The sequence below is a fragment of the Schistocerca cancellata genome, chromosome 2 (genome assembly GCF_023864275.1).
Source record: "Schistocerca cancellata isolate TAMUIC-IGC-003103 chromosome 2, iqSchCanc2.1, whole genome shotgun sequence".
Classification (NCBI taxonomy): Eukaryota; Metazoa; Arthropoda; class Insecta; order Orthoptera; family Acrididae; genus Schistocerca; species Schistocerca cancellata.
In genome coordinates, this window is record NC_064627.1 from 423,241,455 (window position 1) to 423,257,678 (window position 16,224).

Below are 16,224 nucleotides of genomic sequence, written 5' to 3' on the forward strand. Positions count from 1 at the left end.
GCGGTCGTCGCACGGTGGCGCTGGCAGCAGTCCACATACGCAGAGGTGTGTTGGTGCATGTCAGGGTACGGTGCAGCGAGTAAGTGTGTATACGCTTTCAGACCTGCTAATGGTATTGAAAATGGCTGAAAGAACATATATTGATGACGTTATGAGAGGTAGAATACTAGGGCGACTGAAGGCTGGTCAAACAGAGCAGGTCGAAGCACCGGCCCTCCGTGTGCCACAAAGTGTGATCTCAAGATTATGGCAACGATTCCAGCAGACAGGAAACGTGACCAGGCGCTACAGTACGGGACGTCCACACTGTACAACACCACAAGAATACCGATATCTCACCATCAGCGCCCGCAGACGGCCACGGAGTACTGCAGGTAGCCTTGCTCGGGACCTTACCGCAGCCACTGGAACAGTTGCCTCCAGACACACAGTCTACAGACGACTGAATAGACCTGGTTTATTCGCTCGGAGACCGGCAAGGTGTATTCCACTGACCCCTGATCACAGAAGAGCCCGTAAAGCCTGGTGTCAAGAACACAGTACATGGTCATTGGAACAGTGGCTCCAGGTTATGTTCACGGGCGAGTCCAGGTATACTCTGAACAGTGATTCTCGACGGGTTTTCATCTGGCGTGAACCAGGAACCAGATACCAACCCCTTCATGCCCTTGAAAGGGACCTGTATGGAGGTCGTAGTTTGATGGTGTGGGGTGGGATTATTATTGGTGCACGTACACCCCTGCATGTCTTTGACAGAGGAACTGTAACAGGTCAGGTATATCGCGACGTCATTTTGCACCAGTATGTCCGCCTTTCCAGGGGTGCAGTGGGTCCCACCTTCCTCCTGATGGATGATAACGCACGGCCCCACCGAGCTACCATCGCGGAGGAGTACCTTGAAACAGAAAATATCAGGCGAATTGGTTGGCCTGCATGTTCTCCAGACCTAAACCCCATCGAGCACGTCAGGGATGCTCTCGGTCGACGTATCGCTGCACGTCTTCAAACCCCTACAACACTTTAGGAGCTCCGACAGGCACTGGTGCAAGATTGGGAGGCTATACCCCAGCAGCTGTTCGACCACCTGATCCAGAGTATGCCAACCCGTTGTGTGGCCTGTGCACGTGTTCATGGTGATCATATCCCATATTGATGTCGGGGTACATGCGCAGGAAACAGTGGCGTTTTGTAGCACATGTGTTTGGGGACGGTTTTCTCAACTTGTCACCAATACCGTGGACTTACAGATCTGTGTCGTTTGTGTTCTCTATGTGCCTACGCTATTAGCGCCAGTTTTGTATAGTGTCATGTTGTGTGGCACCACATTCACAATTATCCTTAATTTATGAGCATGAGTGTAGTTTAGCTTGACACTGTTTCTTTGGTAGTTATTATAAAACTGAGTTTCATCTGTGGATTGAGATTCAGCACTAGCAATGTCAAAGTATGTATATTTAAAGTAGAAAGTATAGAAACCTAAAAAGTTTTTGTAGTCCAACTACATATTTTTGTATGCATGAGTTTTAACTTCCAAACAAACCACGTGTTTTAGCCAGTCCACAGGCAATGTCAGCTACGTCCAAGAGCAACACCGTAAGTGTAATGTGAAACAGGCATTAAGCTCCTTAACTTCCTTGCAGGTTATTGCCAGTAACGTAAATGGCATGCATGACATTACACTACTGGATATGTCTCTGGTGTGTTTAGGCCAGTTGTCCTGTCCTTCAAAGCATGTAGGTTCCTGAAGTACCACGCAGGCTGTTGCTAGTTACGTACATGCTAATCCTGATATGTTTTTATTGGATAATTCTTCGTTTTGTGTAGGCATGTTTTTCCAAAGTTGTCCTGTCGCTGTATGCGGCGACGTTGCTTGTCACTGATTTACTGACACAATATTGCAGTGTTCATTATGTTAGTTGTTCTGGATACTTGTTTCCTATCTGTTAATGCTGGAGCGATCTAATGTAAAGCTACAGATGTTATACAATATGGTATTACTGTTTGGGGCATGTTAACTGCCGAAGACTGTGGCTTCTTCAGACGATAGTTTCCTGCTTCTTTTAACATGTGAAGGATGGTGGGAACAGATACATGAGTTTCCTTTTCCGTGCATTTTTCATATGTTGTCTAATATGGGTTTAACTTCTGACTTCTGTCCTGTACCAGACGATGTTATATCCGTTTTATGGATTGCTTGTTTATCCGAATAACGTCAGATTAATTTTATTACGTATGACCTAGTGGCACTGTGAAGATGTTTCGTTTCTGTTATCTTCCAGAACCAGCTTATTGTTGTCTTTAGGTTATCCAGCTACGCATATCAAGCCGTGCTTAGATTTTCATAGCCTCTTACGATATTGGTATTCGTCCATCAAGCTGGAAGTGATTATATTTTATAAGCTGGTATGCATTTGTCACATAGATAGCTACATTAGGATTGGCAGCGATTGCATGTTGTCTGGCTGCTAGTGGTATATCGTTTAGTGAGAAACACGCGGCTGTAGATCGTCGTTCCATTTTACGTTTACCTTTCCTATACACCATACGTTCAATATATATGATTGTGCAGTTCGCATGGATCGAGAGTGCGGTACTCTCTATACGTTTGTAATGGTTTACTATATATAATTGGCTACACATATTAAGCAACAGGCATCTTTTGTAGCCATTTGGAATTCACAGGTAATTTTACTATTGAACAGAATAAATCATGATTAATGTATAGCTTTCTTCATCTATCTGATAATGTAATTTGCTTAAGTAGTTCGCTTTGTCATATTGTTCCAGAGTATCTGGAAGCATATATTTTGGTGTTATGTCTGTTATCTTTTGGATGAGTAACGCTCTTCTCACATTTGACATACGAGGGTGTTCAATACGCAATACAATACTTTTTTATCAACCAATTTCGGTTGAAAAAAATGCGTAATTTGTTGTGGGACATCGTGGAATATTCCCGCTTCAACCTTTCTAGATTCATGAAGTTCCGAAAGGTGGCGGAGCTATAAATAGCCTTCAAAATGGCGTCTGTGACGGAGGCGCGTTCCAAGAAGAGAGCTGTCATTGAGTTTCTTTTGATAGAAAACCAGAGCGTCGCAGATATATGAAGGCACTTGCAGAATGTCTACGAAGACTTGTCAGTGAACAAGAGCACGATGAGTCGTTGTGCGAGACGCCTGCCATCATCGCAATAATGTCGCGCAAGCCGGCCCAATCTGCTGCGAGCCGGCCGGCCGCACACAGCTGTGACTCCTGCAATGTTGAAACGTGCGGACACTCTCATTCGAAGTGACAGACGAATGACAGTGAAACACCTTTCTGCAGAGCTGGACGTCTTTGTGTTGTAGTGCTGGCACACTCGTCCACCGGTGGTGATACTCAAAGGTCTGTTTCTTCTGGCATCTTCGCCGCCCGACAGAAGATCTGAGCAACAACGAAGGACCGTCTTTGCGGAATTGATTTTGCTTTACGAGGCCAATAGCGACAATTTTTGTCGAACACTGCCACAGGTGATGAAACACGAGTTAATCACTTCGTACCGGAAAAAAACATGGCAGTCCATGGAGTAGCGCTACACCACTTCTCCTCCGAAAGAAAGTTGAACCTCACCTGGTAAAATTATGTCGACGGTGTTATGCGTCTCTGAAGACGTTATTCTGTTTGTCTTCCTTCATCGTGCAACGATCAACTCTGAAGTTTATTATGCTATCCTCAGAAAATTGAAGAAACTACTTCAGCGTATTCATCGCACTTCAATCGAACCTCTCCTTCTCCATGACAACGCAATGCCTCTCACAAGTCAGCGTATCCAAGAGGAACTCACAAAATATCATTGGACTTTTTTTCCTCATCCACCCTACAGCCCGGATCTCACACGTTCCAACTTACGTCTGTTTGGCCCAATTAAGGATGTATTTCTCGGGAAGCAGTACGTGGATGACGGGAAGGTTATTGATGCAACAAGACGTGGGCTCCGACGTCGATCAGAAGAGTGGTATCAAGCAGGCGTACAGACCCTCCCAGTAAGATGGCGGAAGGACTTCGCAATGAACGTAGATTGTATTGAAAAATAGGGTTTCGTTGCCAAAAGAGTGGGCATAATATGATGTATTGGAATCTTGAATAAAACTTACCCGCTTTCAGAAAAAAAGTGTGTAGTGTTTGTTATTGAACGCTCCTCGAACGCAGAGGACTGAAGACGGTGCTGTGCGTCACAGATACAGGTCGGCTTTGAATAAAGAGTGTTAAACTCACCAATGAAGGTGGTACTATTAATACTCGTAATGGGTAACTACGTGAGATGAAATAGTGAAGGCAGCAGAGGCTCAAATAGATAAAAACACAAGGCCTAGAAAAATTCTTGGATAGGCAGAAGATATTGAATTTAATTGATTAAATGAGAATATATAAAAATGCAGCAAATGAAGCAGGCGAAAAGGAATATAGACGTTAAAAGATGAAATTGGCAGAAAGCGCGACGCTGTTAAATGTTAATAACTAAGGAAAAGATGAAAACGATACAGATAGGAAGAAAGTAAGTAAACTGTTCATTATTTAAAAAGTAGTCGTCATACTTGTTAGTGCATATATCCCAGTATGAGACAAGACGGTCAATGGCTTCATGGACAAATGCTTGCCATTGCCGTGATTGTACCCAGGCATGCACCTCTTCGTCCGAAGAAAATCTACAATAATGAATATGTTTCTTCATAACTCCAAAAATATGAAAATGGCATGTAGAAAGGCCGGGACAGTACGGAGGATGTGAATGGGAACAGGCTTCCCAGTGAGACTTTTGCATCGTGGTTGAAACAACCTTGGCAACATGTGAGCTCGCCCACAAGTTTCCATCATTGATTCGAGTACGCTGCAGAAGTTCTGTTGGAAAATCCTGATCTCTTCACATTCTCCATACCGTACCGATCTCTTAACATTCGATTTTTATTTCTTTTTTGAACCCTGGAGAAAGGCATTCGTAGCCGTCTTTGCATCGGACGAACAGGTGGACGTCTGGATGAAATCATGGTTCCACAGGCAACCGCAAACATTTTTCCATGAAGGAATTGACCGCTTTGTCTCGTAGTGGGATCAACTGTATCAACAGTTATGGCGATTACTTTTGAAATAATGAACAGTTCATTATTTTTTTCCGTCAGTCTCGTTTCCATTTGACTGCCTCTTACACATACCGCCTGTCGAAATATTAAAGATACCTTTGGAGGAACGAGAAGCAACTGTATGAATATCAAGAACTTAGATGGCAAATTAGCTCTGGGAAAAGAAGAGAAAGCTAAGACATGGAAGGAGTATACGGGCCGAGGCAGTTAGGATAGGCCACCCCAAATATATCCAGAATGAATAAATATATAGAGTTATGGCTTTCGTCAAATTGTAGCTGACAGCCCGCATCTCGTGGTCGTGCGGTAGCGTTCTCGCTTCCCACGCCCGGGTTCCCGGGTTCGATTCCCGGCGGGGTCAGGGATTTTCTCTGCCTCGTGATAGCTGGGTGTTGTGTGATGTCCTTAGGTTAGTTAGGTTTAAGTAGTTCTAAGTTCTAGGGGACTGATGACCATAGATGTTAAGTCTCATAGTGCTCAGAGCCATTTGAACCATTTGTAGCGGACAGTTTGGCGACTTTCCTGACGTTCACAAGTAATTTTTGTCGTCAATAGTGGGATGGGGTTCGATTATCCGCAGGCCGTTGTTCCGCCATCAGAAGAAGAGGTTTTCTACAAATAACTGCCCAGTTATATCAAACGTGAGAAGTACTTAAGTCTGGTATGGTTCGTGTGTTAATTATCACGGCTGCCTTACAAAGTGCTCAAAGTGTTCACCTTGAGCCAATGCCATAAGCTATAAAGTAATTCTGGCAGAACGATACTCTACGTTGAACTTTATCTGAAGTTAACGGCAACACAATCCCGCGTTGTAAGGATTTCATGTCTTCGGGAGTCGTCTATGTTTCCTTAGACTTCTTGTTTTAATTTACGCCACAGGTAGACGTATGAAAGCGTTAATTTTGGTGAGTCCGCAGATCATTTTGTGTTTCCTGAACGATCGTTCCAATGAAACTTCCTGGCAGATTAAAACTGTGTGCCGGACCGAGACTCGAACTCGAGACCTTTGCCTTCGCGGTAGCACTTGCCAGCGAAAGGCAAAGGTCCCGAGTTCGAGTCTCGGTCCGGCACACAGTTTTAATCTGCCAGGAAGTTTCATATCAGCGCGCACTCCGCTGCAGAGTGAAAATCTCATTCTGGAAACATCCCCCAGGCTGTGGCTAAGCCATGTCTCCGCAATATCCTTTCTTTCAGGAGTGCTAGTTCTGCAGGGTTCGCAGGAGAGCTTCTGTAAAGTTTGGAAGGCAGGGGACGAGATACTGGCAGAAGTAAAGCTGTGAGGACGGGGCGTGAGTCGTGCTTGGGTAGCTCAGTTGGTAGAGCACTTGCCCGCGAAAGGCAAAGGTCCCGAGTTCGAGTCTCGGTCCGGCACACAGTTTTAATCTGTCAGGAAGTTTCATATCAGCGCGCACTCCGCTGCAGAGTGAAAATCTCATTCTGGATCGTTCCAATGATCACCAAGGTTCATCATAGCTTGTGTGGTATGGGAGGGACATGTCATGCTGGTACATCATTGATTGCCTTATATCCAGTGGGATGTCTTCCAATAACTGCTTAGGAACTCGAGATACTTCAGAGTATTTAGATTGCCATCAAATAGAACGAGGACCAATGATGCGGGTCTTGAAAAACACGCATGTACGTTGATTGACCAGAGCGGTTTTTCATACGCTTCTTTGAGTCACCGTAGAGTTTCAACTAACGATTAGTGCATATTGCAGACTGACTTTCCAGTGGTTTCAAAACGATGCTTCCTTCAACAAAATCTTCCATAGATATATCATACCACTTTGCACTTTTCGTAGATAACATTCGGAGAACTGAAACCAGTTTTGGAAGTAACTGCCAGGAAACTGTAGATGCAGCAAAATGTGAAGATGGTCAAATGCAATGGAATGTAATGTTCACAGAACACTCATTTGGTTGATCTCCCTCGTACTTCAGAGATGCCGCTTAGTGACAGTTGCATTGTGTGTTACTCCTGCTAAATCGTTGGTCTCGTTTCTTTCATCAGTTGTTTTTCTTTTTTTGACTGTTTTTATTCCTCACACTTCCATTTTCTAGAAATTTTTTTTATAATGTTTGCAAAGACAGACAGTGAGTGCTTGGCACGATCTGCATACCCTTCGGCACACAACCACACCTCTGCTCTAATAGTTTGCCGACATTAGCCACAAACGCTATTCACTTTTGTGATTGTCATATAAGTTGTGAATGTCTCAGTAGCTTTACGAGCCAGTTATCTTATTGCTACTACAGCAGAACACAAATGGATGTGCTTGAAGGTCACACATAAACACAAGAACCATACCTAAGTTACGTGTTAGCTTACATTTGGTATAATGAGGCAGACGCTTGTGGAACATCTTCTACTGATGGCGAAACCTGTTATCTTGATAGTAAACGACTATTCAAAAAGAAGGGAACAGATTTCAAACATTTATTGCTTGCAGATTACAAAAGATAGAAACACAATTCCAACGTTCATGGAAAGAGAAAACTTCAAATTTTTGTTCATTCAACGTGAGCACCATGTGTTGTTAAACGACAAATATCAAAAAGAGGCTCATTCCCTGCCACACATGAATTCACAGCTTCGACAATGCGACGTCGCAGACTTTCAAGAGTGTCGGTCATAGGGGAGATAAAAAACGCCATCTTTTACGTAACCCCACCCGAAGTGTGAGGTTTGGAGACCTAGCAGGTCACCAGCGATGAAGTTCATCTTCTGTTCCTCCTCTTCCAGGTGACATGGTGTCACAATAAATGCATAAAAATTTGAACTTTTCTCTTTCCATAAACAATCTTAACTTTTCTCTTTCCAGGAACGCTGGGATTGTGTCTCTATCTTTTGGAGTTCGGAAGCAATAAATGTTTGAAACCTGTTCCTTCTTTTTTAATAGCCCTGTTTTTCATGTAGTTGAAGTTCTCTTAGTAGCTTTTTTCAGATGGGATATTTAAAAAAGTCGGTGTCGTAATTCGGCAACTATAAAAGATAAAAAATACTTGCAAATGTTAGGAAATTCGCCATATTGTCTGTTATAAAGCGGCGAAAACTGCACCTCGATATACTATTTATTCTGGATATATTTGTAGTGGCCCCTCTTAGCTGCCTCATCGTGTATAGAGGGATCCTACAAGGGAAATGAACTTGAAGACAGTATTATAGACAAGGAAGTGGAAGTAGATGACAATGAGATGGGAGGTATGATACTGCCAGAAGAATTTGACAGAAAACTGAAAGAGTACTCGGTCGCAACATGGCCATAAGAGCAGACGTAGACGATCTCCCGTCAAAATTATAGAGATCCTTGGGAGAGCCAGCCATGTCAAAATAGTCCGCCGCTCGTGGTCTCGCGGTTGCGTTCTCGCTTCCCGAGCACGGGGTCCCGGGTTCGATTCCCGGCGGGGTCAGGGATTTTCACCTGCCTCGAGATGACTGGGTGTTTGTGTTGTCCTCATCATTTCATCATCATCCAGGAAAGTGGCGAAATTGGACTGGGCAAAGATTGGATAATTGTACGGGCGCTGATAACCACGCAGTTGAGCGCCCCACAAACCAAACATCATCATCATCATCTCATGTCAAAATATTTCCACTTGTCGTGCAAGATGTACGAAATAGACTCAATACCTTCAGACTTCAAGAATAAAGTAATAATGATTCTAGTTCCATAGAAATCATGCGCTGACAGGTGTGAATATTACCGAACTATCACTTTAGTAAGTAGTGTTTGCAAAATTCTGACACCAATTATTTCCATAAGAATGGAAAAAATCATAGAAATCGACTTTGAGGAAGATCAGTTGGGGTTCCGGAAAAGTGTTGGAACACGCGAGTCCATACTGCCCCAACGAATTAGAAGACACGCTAAATGAATACAAACCTACTTTTATACCATTTGTAGATTTCGAGAACGCTTTCGACAATGTTGACGGCAATACACTCTTTGAAATTCTGGAGATATCAGGGATGAAAATATGGAATCGGAAGTCATATACCGCATGTCCACAAACCAGACTGCAATTACGAGAGTCGAAGAGTATCAGAGCGAAGCAATGGTTGATAAGAGCGTGAGACAAGTTTGTAGCCTATCCCAGATGGTATCCAGTCTGTAGGTTGAGGAAGCAATAAAGGAAACAAAAAAAAAATTGGAAAAGGGATCCAAGTTCAAGGAGAAGAAACAAAAACTTTTAAGTTTACCGATGTCGTTGTAATTCTGTCATGGAAACAAAGGAGGTAGAATGTCAGCAGGAATGGAATAGGTAGTTCCTGGGGGTATTTTCGTTATGTAGCTGCAACTAAAGGAAAATGAGTTTCTTTTTCATCAGACGCGTTTCACATTCTTGAGGTCACGCATCATCAGTGCTCTGAAATTAAAGATATATCAGTTTCTTTTTGAGATCGAAAAGCAGTTCGTTAACAATATTTTGCGTTTCGCTTACTGTAATTTCCGCTTGGTTTCTCGCCTACATCGGGAAATGCCGTCTGCTACAACATCTTCGCAGTTTTTCAACAGACGGTATTTCCCGAGCCGGCCGGAGTGGCCGATCGGTTCTAGGCGCTACAGTCTGGAACCGCGCGACCGCTGCGGTCGCAGGTTCGAATCCTGCCTCGGACATGGATGTGTGTGATGCCCTTATGTTAGTTAGGTTTAAGTAGTTCCAAGTTGTAGGGGACTGATGACCACAGCAGTTAAGTCCCATAGTGCTCAGAGCCATTTGGTATTTCCCGATGTAGGCGAGAATCCAAGCGATATCACAGTAAGGAGAAAGCAACATACTGTTAAAGAACTGTTTTTCGATCTTAAAAGCAAACCAAATTATAAATATCTTTAATTGCAGACCACTGGAAAAAAGCGCAGGTTATTTCTGTTTTTAAGAAAGGCCGTAAGACAGATCCACACAATTATAGACCTATATCGTTGACGTGGATCTTTTGTAGAATTATGGAACATGTTTCATGCTCAAGAATTATGACGTTCTTGGAAAATGAACATCTCCTCTATAAGAATCAACATAGATTCCACAAACAGAGATCCTGTGGAACTCAGCTCGCTCTGTTCCTCTATGAGATTCACAGCGCAGTGGACAACAGTGCTCAGGTTGATGCCGTACTCCTTGGTTTCAGTAAGGCATTTGACGCCGTCCCACATTGCCGTCTAACGACAAAAATACGATCTTACTGGGGTATCAGAGCACACTTGCGATTGGTTTCAAGACTTTCTTGCAGTTGCAGACAGAACCCAACACATCACTCTTAACGGTAATAAACCGACAGATGTAAAGGAATACCACAGGGAAGTATGACATAACCGTTATATATATATATATATATATATATATATATATATATATATATATATATATATATATATATATATATAGGGTGAGTCACCTAACATTACCGCTGGATATATTTCGTAAACCACATCAAATACTGACGGATCGATTCCACAGACTGAAAGTGAGGAGAGGGGCTAGTGTAATTGGTTAATAGAAACCATAAAAAAATGCACGGAAGTATGTTTCTCAACACAAACCTACGTTTTTTAAATGGAGCCCCGTTAGTTTTGTTAGCACATCTGAACATATAAACAAATACGTAATCAGTGCCGTTTGTTGCAGTGTAAAATGTTAATTACATCCGGAGGTATTGTAACCTAAAGTTGACGCTTGGGTACCACTCCTCCGCTGTTCGATCGTGTGTATCGAAGAGCACCGAATTACGTAGGGATCCAAAGGGAACGGTGATGGACCTTAGGTACAGAAGAGACTGGAACAGCATATTACGTCCACATGCTAACACCTTTTTATTGGTCTTTTTCACTGAAGCACATGTACATTACCATGAGGGGTGAGGTACACGTACACACGTGGTTTCCGTTTTCAATTACGCAGTGGAATAGAGAGTGTTCCGACATGTCAGGTCAATAGATGTTCAATGTGGTGGCCATCATTTGCTGCACACAATTGCAATCTCTGGCGTAATGAATGTCGTACACGCCGCAGTACATCTGGTGTAATGTCGCCGCAGGCTGCCACAATACGTTGTTACATATCCTCTGGGGTTGTAGGCACATCACGGTACACATTCTCCTTTAACGTATCCCACAGAAAGAAGTCCAGAGGTGTAAGATCAGGAGAACGGGCTGGCCAATTTATGCGTCCTCCACGTCCTATGAAACGCCCGTCGAACATCCTGTCAAGGGTCAGCCTAGTGTTAATTGCGGAATGTGCAGGTGCACAATCATGCTGATACCACATGCGTCGACGCGTTTCCAGTGGGACAAAAAAATGGTTCAAATGGCTCTGAGCACTATGGGACTTAACTGCTGAGGTCATCAGTCCCATAGAACTTAGAACTACTTAAACCTAACTAACCTAAGGACATCACACACATCCATGCCCGAGGCAGGATTCGAACCTGCGACCGTAGCGTTCGCGTGGTTCCAGACTGTAGCGCCTAGAACCGCTCGGCCACACTGGCCGGCCCAGTGGGACATTTTCGAGCAACGTTGGCAGATCATTCTGTAGAAACGCGATGTATGTTGCAGCTGTTTGGGCCCCTGCAATGAAGTGAGGACCAATGAGGTGGTCGCCAATGATTCCGCACCATACATTTACAGTCCACGGTCGCTGTCGCTCTACCTGTCTGAGCCAGCGAGGATTGTCCACGGACCAGTAATGCATGTTCCGTAGATTCACTGCCCCGTGGTTTGTGATTCCCGCTTCATCGGTAAACAGGTAGAACTGCAACGCATTCTCTGTTAATGCTCATTGACAGAATTGCACTCGATGATTAAAGTCACCACCATGTAATTGCTGATGTAGCGACACATGAAACACGTGAAAGCGGTGACGATGCAGTATGCGCATGACACTACTTTGACTCAGTCCACCGGCTCTCGCAATGTCCCGTGTACTCATGTGTGGGTTCATGGCAACAGCAGCTAACACACCAACTGCACCCGCTTCTCCTGTGACGGGCCTGTTACGGACCCGTTTGCGTGCTACGACCATACCTGTTGCATACAGTTGGCGGTAGATGTTCTGCAATGTGCGGCACGTTGGATGCTCTCTGTCCGGGTACCATTCTGCATACACCCTGCAGGCTTGAGCTGCATTTCGTCGACACTCGCCATAGAGGAGTATCATCTCCGCCTTTTCAGAGTTCGAATACACCATGGTCACAGTTCCTACAACACTACACTATCACAGACGTCTGGTAACACGGTGTACTACAGTTGGTCTGCGTGCGGAGACGAATGCAGAATAACAATAGCAGCAAGCGCTACATGCGGACACTGCGACACTGCGACAGCTAGACCAAACCACAACAGTGCACTACAGCCACACTCGTAAACACGGTCGTCATCGTAAACATGTCCCTGCAGATAGTGCTCGCCGACCGTGGGCCGTGTTTGTTACAACACGCAACTGAACGTCGGAGGTTTCAAGCGTCAACTTTAGGTTACAATATCTCCGGATGTAATTAACATTTTATAATGCAACAAACGGCACTGATTACGTATTTATTTATATGTTCAGATGTGCTAACAAAACTAACGTGGTTCCATTTCAAAAAACGTAGGTTTGTGTTAAAAAACATACTTCCGTGCATTTTTGTGTGGTTTGTATTAAACAATTACAGTAGCCCCTCTCCTCACGTTCGGTCTGTGGAATCGGTTCGTCAGTATTTGACGTGGTTTGCGAAATATATCCAGCGGTAACGTTAGGTGACTCACCCTATATATATATATATATATATATATATATATATATATATATATATATATATATATGATCTAGTAGAAAGCGTCGGATGCTCTTTAAGGTAAGGTAAGGTCTTATGGGGCCAAAGTGCTGAGGTCATCGGTCACTCTCTTTAAGGCTATTCACAGATGACGCAGTTGTTTATACCAAAGTAACAACGCCAGAAGATTGTAAGAATTGGCAGAACGACCCGCAGAGAATTGATGAGTGGTGCAGACTCTACCAGTTGACCCTGAACGTAAATAAATGTAACATATTGGGCAGAAATAAGAAAAGAAATCCACTACTGTTCAGACACACTATTGATGACAAACAGATATAGACATCGTCTGCCGTAAAATAATTAGGCGTAACTATCCATAGCGACCTTAAGTGTAATGACTATAAAACGGGTAGTGGGAACAGCAGACACCAAACTCAGTTTCATCGGAAGAATCTTAAGGAAATGTACATCATCCACGAAGTCAGTGGCTTATAAGGCACTAGTTAGTCCGATTCTTGAGTATTGTTCATCTATATGGGATACTTATCAGGTAGAACTGATAGAGGAGATAGAGAAGATAAAAAGAAGAGCGGCGCGTTTCGTCGAGGGACCGTTTAGCTGGCGAGAGAGCGTTACGGAGACGCTAAACAAACTCCACTGGCAGAGGTTACAGGAGAAGAGTTGTGCATCACGGAGAGATTTACTATTGAAATTTTGGGACAGCACTTTTCAGAAGGAGTCAGACAACGTATTACTCTCTCCCCACATACATCTGGCGGATTGACCACGAGGAGAAAATTCGAGAAATTAGAGCCAATCTTACCGACAATCACTCTTCCTGCGCACTATTCGCGAGTCGAACAGGGTTAGAGGGATCGGATATTGGTACTGCAAGTACCTTCCGCCACGCAGCATTAGGTGGCTTGCGCGGTATGATGTGGATGTAGGTGCTTCACCTACGAGCTAAACTCGTCTGTTGAAAAAAAAAAAAAAACAAAAAAAAACGCGTTCTCTTGTAGCTGCAACAACAGAACGGAAATGCCCTCAGGAATTGTAAAGCAGTTACGGAGAATATGGCCACACAAATGAGGAATAGACAGTTTCTTGAATAGAAGTAACAAGATGAATATCAGCAAAAGTAAAACAATACTAATTCTAACGTAATCGAATTAAATCAGCCGATGTCAAGGGAGTTATATTAGAAACAGTGACACTGAAAGTAGTAGGTGAGTTTTACTAATCTGGACTGCGACTTGACTGTGATGATCGAAGTAGAGAGGATATTAAATGCAGAAAAAAATTTCTGAAAAAGACGACTTTTTTAAAGTTGAGTATAAATTTGTACTAGTAAGCTTCGAAAAGTGTTGGTGCAAAATGAATGCTGAAGGTTAGATGGGTAGATCCCGTAAGTAAAAGTGATTTGAGGAGGAAACAAATTTATGGCACAATTTGGCTAAAAGGAGGAATCAGTTAATAGGACACACTTGGAGGCGCCAAGTAACTGTCAGTTTGGCATGGGAGGAAATGGGGGTGGTAAAATTGTAGAGGCAGACCAAGGGATGGGAACAGTAAGCAAGTTCAAAAAGATGTGGGCTACAGTAGTTTCGGAAAGGAAGAGGCTCGCGCAGGATGAAATAGTGTGGAGAGTAGCAATAAAACAGTCCTTGGACTGATGACCACAACGGAAACGTATGGATAACACACAAATGAAAAGATAAGTATGGATATCATGACATAGTTTGAGTCGTAAGTAATGTAAATGTTAATAAATTGTCCCATAAGGACCAGGGCCTGCCCCCATGAACCATGGACCTTGCCGTTGGTGGGGAGGCTTGCGTGCCTCAACGATACAGGTAGCCGTATCGTAGGTGCAACCACAACGGAGGGGCATCTGTTGAGAGGCCAGACAAACGTGTGGTTCCTGAAGAGGGACAGCAGTCTTTTCAGTAGTTGCAGGGGCAACAGTCTGGATGATTGACTGATCTGGCCTTGTAACAATAACCAAAACGGCCTTGCTGTTGTGGTACTGCGAACGGCCGAAAGCAAGGGGAAACTACAGCCGTAATTTTTCCTGACGGCATGCAGCTTTACTGTATGGTGAAATGATGATGGCGTCTTCTTGGGTAAAATATTCCGGAGGTAAAATAGTCCCCCATTCGGATCTTCGGGCGGGAACTACTCAATAGGGCGTCGTTATCAGGAGAAAGAAAACTGGCATTCTACGGATCGGAGCGTGCAATGTCAGGTCCTTTAATCGGGCAGGTAGGTTAGAAAATTTAAAAAGGGAAATGGATAGGTTAAAGTTAGATATAGTGGGAATTAGTGAAGTTCGGTGGCAGGAGCAACAAGACTTCTGGTCAGGTGAATACAGGGTTATAAATACAAAATCAAATAGGGGTAATGCAGGAGTAGGTTTAATAATGAATAAAAAAAATTGGAGTGCGTGTAAGCTACTACAAACAGCATAGTGGTCAAGATAGACACGAAGCCCATGCCTTCCACAGTAGTACAAGTTTATATGCCAACTAGCTCTGCAGATGAAGACATTGATGAAATGTATGATGAGATAAAAGAAATTATTCAGGTAGTGAAGGGAGACGAAAATTTAATAGTCATGGGTGACTGGAACTCGACAGTAGGAAAAGGGAGAGAAGGAAACATAGTAGGTGAACATGGATTGGGGCTACGAAATGAAAGAGGAAGACGTCTGGTAGAATTTTGCACAGAGCATAGCTTAATCATAGCTAACACTTGGTTCAAGAATCATAAAAGAAGGTTGTATACATGGAAGAATCCTGGAGATACTAAAAGGTATCAGATAGGTTATATAATGGTAAGACAGAGATTTAGGAACCAGGTTTTAAATTGTAGGACATTTCCAGGGGCAGATGTGGACTCTGACCACAATCTATTGGTTATGAACTGTAGATTAAAACTGAAGAAATTGCAAAAAGGTGGGAATTTAAGGAGATGGGACCTGGATAAACTGACTAAACCAGAGGTTGTACAGAGTTTCATGGACAGCATAAGGGAACAATTGACAGGAATGGGGGAAAGAAATATAGTAGAAGACGAATGGGTAGATCTGAGGGATGAAGTAGTGAAGGCAGCAGAGGATCAAGTAGGTAAAAAGACGAGGGATAGTAGAAATCCTTGGGTAACAGAAGAAATACTGAATTTATTTGATGAAAGGAGAAAATAGAAAAATGCAGTAAATGAAGCAGGCAAAAAGAAATACAAACAAAATGAGATCGACAGGAAGTGCAAAATGGCTAAGCAGGCATGGCTAGAGGACAAATTTAAGGATGTAGAGGCTTATCTCGCTAGGGGTAAGATAGATACAGCCTA